The sequence below is a fragment of the Athene cunicularia genome (assembly GCF_003259725.1).
Source record: "Athene cunicularia isolate RWA chromosome 5 unlocalized genomic scaffold, athCun1 chr5_part1, whole genome shotgun sequence".
Lineage (NCBI taxonomy): Eukaryota > Metazoa > Chordata > Aves > Strigiformes > Strigidae > Athene > Athene cunicularia.
Genome location: NW_020799101.1, coordinates 33247444 through 33254231, shown reverse-complemented (window position 1 = coordinate 33254231; position 6788 = coordinate 33247444). Strand labels below are relative to the sequence as shown.

The window sequence follows — 6788 nt, the reverse complement described above, 5'->3', positions numbered from 1 at the left end:
TCACTTGAAAATATTTGTATGAAGAGAACAGTGACTAATTTTATTAGTCTTATCTAACAAAAATGAGATTTTAGTCCTTTTGCACTAACATATACAATATGAAGAAGTTGGCAAATAAAATTAAAAAAAAAAATAGAATTTAAAGTACTTTCACAAAACATCAAAAAAACAAACCCGAAAGATAATAATATGGAGCTTTTCCTATTTAACAGAGCTGCTACACACTGTAATGCACCTATGTTATATATTTCTCATCAATTTTTACAGTTTCCACTGATTAAATATATATTGACTCATAAAGTATTACCATTACATCAATTGTCAGCAGATGCAAGAGTATGTCATTTAAATATTAACTATCATATAAAAATGGCAGCTTGATTGTTTGGAAGCAGTAATCTGGTGCTGGTTATTGCCACATTTCCCTAATGCATTAGGCAGTAGTCACAAAATGCATTGCCTTTCTCATATACCTGCTACTACGAAATCAGAAGCAGATAAGTTCTTTGTATATCTTCCCTTTCTCTTGGATTTAATTTTTATTTATTTCTGAACTGCAGATATCTTTGATCTGAATTGCAAAAATGCATTAGTATAATATAAACAAAAATATGCTCACCAGAGTCAGAAATTATATGCATCATCTCTAAATCAATGGGAAAAAAATATACAAAGAACCAGTAACAGATATATTACTTTGTGCTTGAAATATTTTTATGACAGTTCTCATATAATATGGGTGCCATATATCATGAATTGGGTTGTTTACCTAAATTCTTAATAAGATCCTACTTATTTATGTAAAGTACATTCTATTCTCAGTACTTTAAGAGTTGTCTTTTCCAGAAATGGTAAGAAGCTACACATTACCGCTAATATGAAATAAATCCTTTATTCTATGCTAACTGTATGATCAGGATATGTGGACACTTCACAGACCATTAAAACCTTTCAGTAATTGATAGGTAATCGCTCATTTACTGGCTGCAGCAATGTACATGAGAGAGAAACCATTCTTTCTAACTAATGTAACATGTAGAACTTGCTGCTATTGCAGCGCTTAATGTTCATAGTGCCATATCATTTTTAATGCAAACACTCATTTTCTGCCTCCTTCTTACATTTTCTATTAAAATGCAACACAAACCAGCATACATTTCATTCTATCCCTTTGAGGGTTGCATAAGCAGTTCCAAGGAATATCAGCTATTGTATTGTTGTTATTATTATTGTAAATAAATATTTCAGAGTTTAAGGTGTACATATTTCATAATTTTTTTTTCTAGGAGGCTCACTGCCACTTTCTGAAACTTTTTACATCTTCTTTAAGATAGTGCAGCTTTTAATGCAAATAACACCTTGCAACCCAAGGCAGATTCATATCCTAGTTAATAAACAGCACCAATGCATTTGTCAAGACTTTAATGGCAACTCTACCTAACTTTTCATACACCAGCTTTTCTAGGAAATGGCTATACTGAGGAATTTATTCTGCTTAATTGCTTTATATTAAGCAGCTTTCATTAGCCATCCTCTAATCCGTATGAACAGAAATAAACGGAGTCAGAAAAATGAACTCGTTTAACCCTTCCTATTATTAAAAAATATCTTAGGTGAGTTTTGTTATTAAAAACAAGGAATCAAATACAAGTAAAACTGATGCAACTCCATTCAATCAATGTGGGAATTTTTAGCAAGTTTGTGCATTAAAGACCTATGGTCTGTCTGAAATTTCCAGCAAAATACAAATTCAGAGTTCCTTACACATTTGCCTTGAAGTTAATAGACTAATTACATTAACTGATTTATTAATAAATGGGGCTTTTTGTCTAATTATTGTAAGCACTAACAGACTGGGGAACCATTTTAAATGTCTAATGTGCCTTGAAACAATTTTTTTAGGTTAATTAAATTTCTCACTAAAGTCACTATAGATATGCTCCTTAGGTTTTACACTGGAAGATTAAAGAAAAAAGTAAAGATGATTACCTCATTGGCCAACTCCAGTAATACAGGGGCAGCTGCATTTTTCACCACCCCATTCAGGTACCTAGATAAGACAAAGCCAGGTAATTCTGCAGTGGCAAGGAAAAGCCAGTTTATACATGACAGTATCCCTAGTGAACTTTCATTTGGGGGAAAACACCCCAGTACAGAGTACTTAATGGTAAATCTTTTACAAAATAAGTTTTTTAAACAATCACTAACTCTCCAGAGTTGTCTCCTATTCATCTGCAAGATATTGAAATCTGAATTAAGTCACTGGTAAAAAAACCACAATAAATCAAGAAATTAAAAAGAAATTGGCTTAATGACATACAAATAAATTATATCTGTACTACTTAAAGATGCATCACAGAAAAATAAACCTCTATTATTCAGAGTAAAGATTTTGGGTTTTACATGATCTTCAACTATGAAGGTGCACTGTACATTTATTCAATTCACTACTATGCACAAAAACATAAATTCTCAAATTTAATCCAGATTTTATCAACTGGGCAGTAGTTAAATACTAAAGGCTTTAGTGAAATCAGAGTTTAACAATAAAAAAAATATTCTAAAGAGAAGATAAAAGAAGAAACATTTAGGATCCAATACAGGTGAATAGAAAGTCATTATTAATGGCAAAGGCTTAATTTTTCTGGTCAAGGATATTAGAACAGTAAGGATACAGGGTGACGTTTCTGACCATTGCTTCACACAATGTGTCCTTCCTTGTTTCTGTTACTTTCACTGTTTGATGTTTACTTCAACAATGCCTAAAACCTGCTCCCAGGAGTTGATGGGAACAAGCTATATTACTGGAAGCCCCTTTGTGCTTTGCAGCCATATGAAAAAGAACAATAGTTACCAACATTTGAACCTGGTCGTTTATTCTGTCTGTATTAGTAGAGCACATCATTACTGACATCATTAGAAGGCCACAGCCTTTCCAGCTTCTTCATTATCTATCCATCAGAAGACTGCTCTTCTGCTCATTAGTTACAGATATTAAAATTCTTTATCATTTTACCTTTCTGTGGAATGGGCGTAACACCTTTACATAAACCTCTTCACAGAGGATTAGAGGGCTTTTTATTTGCAAGTTATTCTGAGGCTTAATGCATAAAGGAAATTATTTTGGTGTAGCCTATTTCAATTCTACATTTAAAAAAACACAAACCAAGATGCCTTGTGTATTATTAAACACTGAAAATTTATAATAGAAGAAAAAAAGGAGAGATCATAAGCAAAATACCTAACCAGGAAGATTAATTTGAGATTAATGTTCTAAAACATACCTCTAAGTTGATGGAACAGCATGGCCTCAGCTAACAATGGAGTAATTTTCTGTCAGATATTTCTAATGCTACTGGCAATTCTATTATGGACTAACAGGTCTCACATGATGATGGCAATACTGTTCTGAAAAGCTTGCCGATCCTTCTTGTAATTTACCTTTCTGCTTGCCTAAATTTAAGACTAGTAAGTCTCAGCAGAGCAGCAGAAACTACTCCACACAACAGGGACCGCTGGAAATGACTACCTTCAAAAATTGGTAGTTTCTGACCTAGGAAAGCAATGGGAGCACAATTATCTACTTGTATGTCAGTGGGAATAGGAAGGAGCACACCACACAGTCTGGGGTTTACAGCGGTAAGATGGATGCTACAGAAGAGTAGAGAAGAAGACATGTTTGTCATGTTTATGCCTGAAGCATTTCAAACTGGCTTCTGACTCAAGTAGTCTGCCCCTGTAGCTTACGAAACATACTACACAGTAAATCTACTAAAACAGGATTGAGATGAGTTTTCTAACTATTAACCAGAACATCTCTGATTTTAAAACATGTGCATTTTATTCGGCCATGTTAATACATCTGCAATATGAAATACCCAGAAATAGCATAAAGAATGATTTTCCCTATCACCACCATATAGCTTCATACATAATGCATTAGTTATGTACTGCTATCATACTTCAGACAGTACAGAAGGGAACAGGAGACCAAATCCTCCTACCTGATGTGAGCCAAACTTAATCATACCTACAACCTTACTGACACCAATACAACTGCTGCTTTGCATAAAGCAAAATTTGGTCTCAGTTTAAGTTGTTGGAACTAGTAACACATCACAGAAGTGATTGAAATGATACATATGTTCTAGAAAAGGGTTATTTACACAGCAGTTACAATTAACATGGGGCCCTTCACTGAAACTGTGCTAGTGAAAAGTAAATTAAAATAGTATTGTATATACATGGTTATTAACACAACAAAACGTTAAGCCAATAACCTTCCTAAACAAGCATCCACACTAGGAAAAGTGCATTGAGATCCAGTACAAATTTTTGCAGAACAATACAACTAAAAAAAAGAAAATCAAATCCCCCAAAAAGCACAATTCACACTATATATTCTAAACCACTGTCTGACATAATCAGACTGTGCTTAGGTTTTAAACATATGACTCTGTAGAAGCACAGTTAATTGTTTACAAATGAAGGCTTTTTGTTTATTTTCCTGATTCATACAGATTAATATTAAGCATAAATATCAGACATCTATAATCACAAGTATGAACTCACTTGCCATGCAAGCTCCTCAGATATGTCAGTCTATGAAGTAATATTTTAATTGCGTATCTTTACCAGTTATCAGCATGCCCCAATTATGTCATTGCAATATTTTTAGTAAGGCCTATAGAAGTAACAGACAAACTATAAGGTGTAGTAAATATAATTTATTAGCTTGAGATGCAAACAATTGTAAAATATTGTAAAACGACATAAAGGTTTTCATCCTCCCTTAACAGCTATTTCTGACAGTTCTGATGATAAAACAGCAGTAATCTAAAAATTAGTGCTTTAACTGGCAATGCATGAATTTAATATGCAACTTTTTGTAATGTAACACAGATTTGTTTTAAAAGTACAAACAACTGTAACAGAACAAGCTCCCTTGCCCTAAGGAACTTATCATCGATATTAGTCTTGACACAGAAATCCTGTAATTACAAACTATAGGCAATATAATAAATACAATGACATGCACTGTAAAAAATATTTGCTTATCCTTCCTTAGAGCCAAGGAAGCAAACCCTTTCTTAATCAGACTGACCAAAAGCTGAAAAATTTCTGCATTTTAACTGAAAGACATTTTTACGTGACCTGTTCTGTAGTCCTCATCCCAAATTTTTTCTTTATTTTTACAGAAAATTAGCTTCATAAGATAATAAGTGAATTTACTCATAATTGTCATAACCATCAGTAGTTATAATGATACTCTTAACCGGGGTGGGGCAGTCATACCTTTGGTAGTAAGTTTCAATAGCTTCAGCAGTGTGATGCTTGGCATGTGTCCTTTTGATTTGTTTCTAGTAAAATGAAAAAACAAAGAGTCTTACAAATGTGTCATAGATCAAAACACAGAAATCATGACTGCCCAAACACATGTTCCTTGGCTACACTTTGATATATAAACTGAACTATGTTTTTAGATTCTGTACAGAAATGACATTCAATCTACCTATTGAACTGAACGTCTTCAGACTGTACTGCAATGTACCATATATGTAAAAGCCAATAAGGTCACAATAATTGAATCTAAATAAGTTTACTGAAGGCTGCAGAGGGCAAAGAAAAGCTTGTTCTCTCTTTCAACCTTTGTATTAATTTTCCCTCAATTCAATTCCATCTAAGTCTGGTGCACTCTAGTTTTACAATTCAATTGGCATTTTTAACCAGGAAGAACATTGCTTAAAAACAACTTATTTGAAAAACTACAAAAAGTAATTCCATAGAGACTTGCCACTTGACTGACACCTGTCATCTCATGATAAATGACTCCATTTTCTGCCTCTCTTGCCTTCTGCCACTCCGGCAATGGTCATTTATCATCATCTCTGTCAGCAATGGAAAGCAGCACTGACAGTGCAAGTCAGCAAACATTTAGCACATGGAACCACGCAACACAGGGAAATTATTATTGTCAGAATAATAATGGTTTAGCATAATTTATTACAGGTCCACCAAATAAGCAAAGGGTAGATGTTATTAGACAGATGGATGGGTAGGCTTGGCAGCCATCCACTGAGACTCAGGCGGTGCTTGATGTGGAAAAGGGAACATCCTCCAAACCAATCAGAAAGCTGGCAGTTCAATTACAAAGAAATAAAGGGACATTCATCATTCAATTAGGCACCTGTCAACCCTCACAAAGGAGAAAACTTCTAACCTGGTACTCCTGGGAGAAGATGCTCAGCAGAGTGGACTGCGATTGACTGGAACAAATAAAAGAAGGACAAAGTTAATTACTGGAGTGCACTGCAAAGAAACAAAAGAGAAGGGAGCTTCAAAGGTAGGCCTGCTGCCCTGTAATCTAACAGAACATGAAAACAAGTGTGGAAAAGTTGTTCCAGATGAACACCTCAGACAAAGGCTTCCTGCTGCTAGGTCAAGGAGAGAGCGTACAAGGGAGGGGAGGAAAATATAGCAAGAGTTTCAAAGCAAACGAGCATATTGTATGGGTGATTCCTGTTTCAGTTTCAGAACCCAGAAAGTCCTATCAGGAGCAGGTAGCTGAGTTAAAAGGGAACAGGCAAAAAGGAAAACAAAGCAAAATTTCCATTAATAATTGATGGCGTTAAATTCTATCAGCATTTGGGAACATGCCGCTTGTTCATTGGCAACATATTGAAATTCATTTTGTTAGCAGCAAGGGAACCTCTTCAGTAGCTGTCTCATATTCAGGTTAAAAACTTCCCCCTCTGTCAGAAGTAGCATATGGGACCACTGGAACATTC

At 34.5% G+C, this 6788-nt stretch overlaps 1 protein-coding gene across 5 annotated transcripts in view; it reads right to left on the bottom strand.

Annotated features, from left to right (window-relative positions):
• The window catches only part of C5H15orf41 (chromosome 5 C15orf41 homolog), a 104820-nt gene extending 98581 nt beyond the window's left edge, over nt 1-6239 (bottom strand). For 3 of the 5 annotated variants that reach the window (XM_026849700.1, XM_026849704.1, XM_026849705.1), the window contains exons 1-2: nt 5296-5346; nt 1990-2050 (exon numbers count right to left, since the gene is read on the bottom strand). The gene's annotated coding sequence lies outside the window, so the exon portion shown is untranslated. Of the gene's footprint in view, nt 1-1989; nt 2051-5295; nt 5361-6220 lie in introns of those variants that run through there. The other 2 variants (XM_026849702.1, XM_026849701.1) reach the window with 2 other exon arrangements.
• Between the last annotated feature and the right edge of the window lie 549 nt (nt 6240-6788).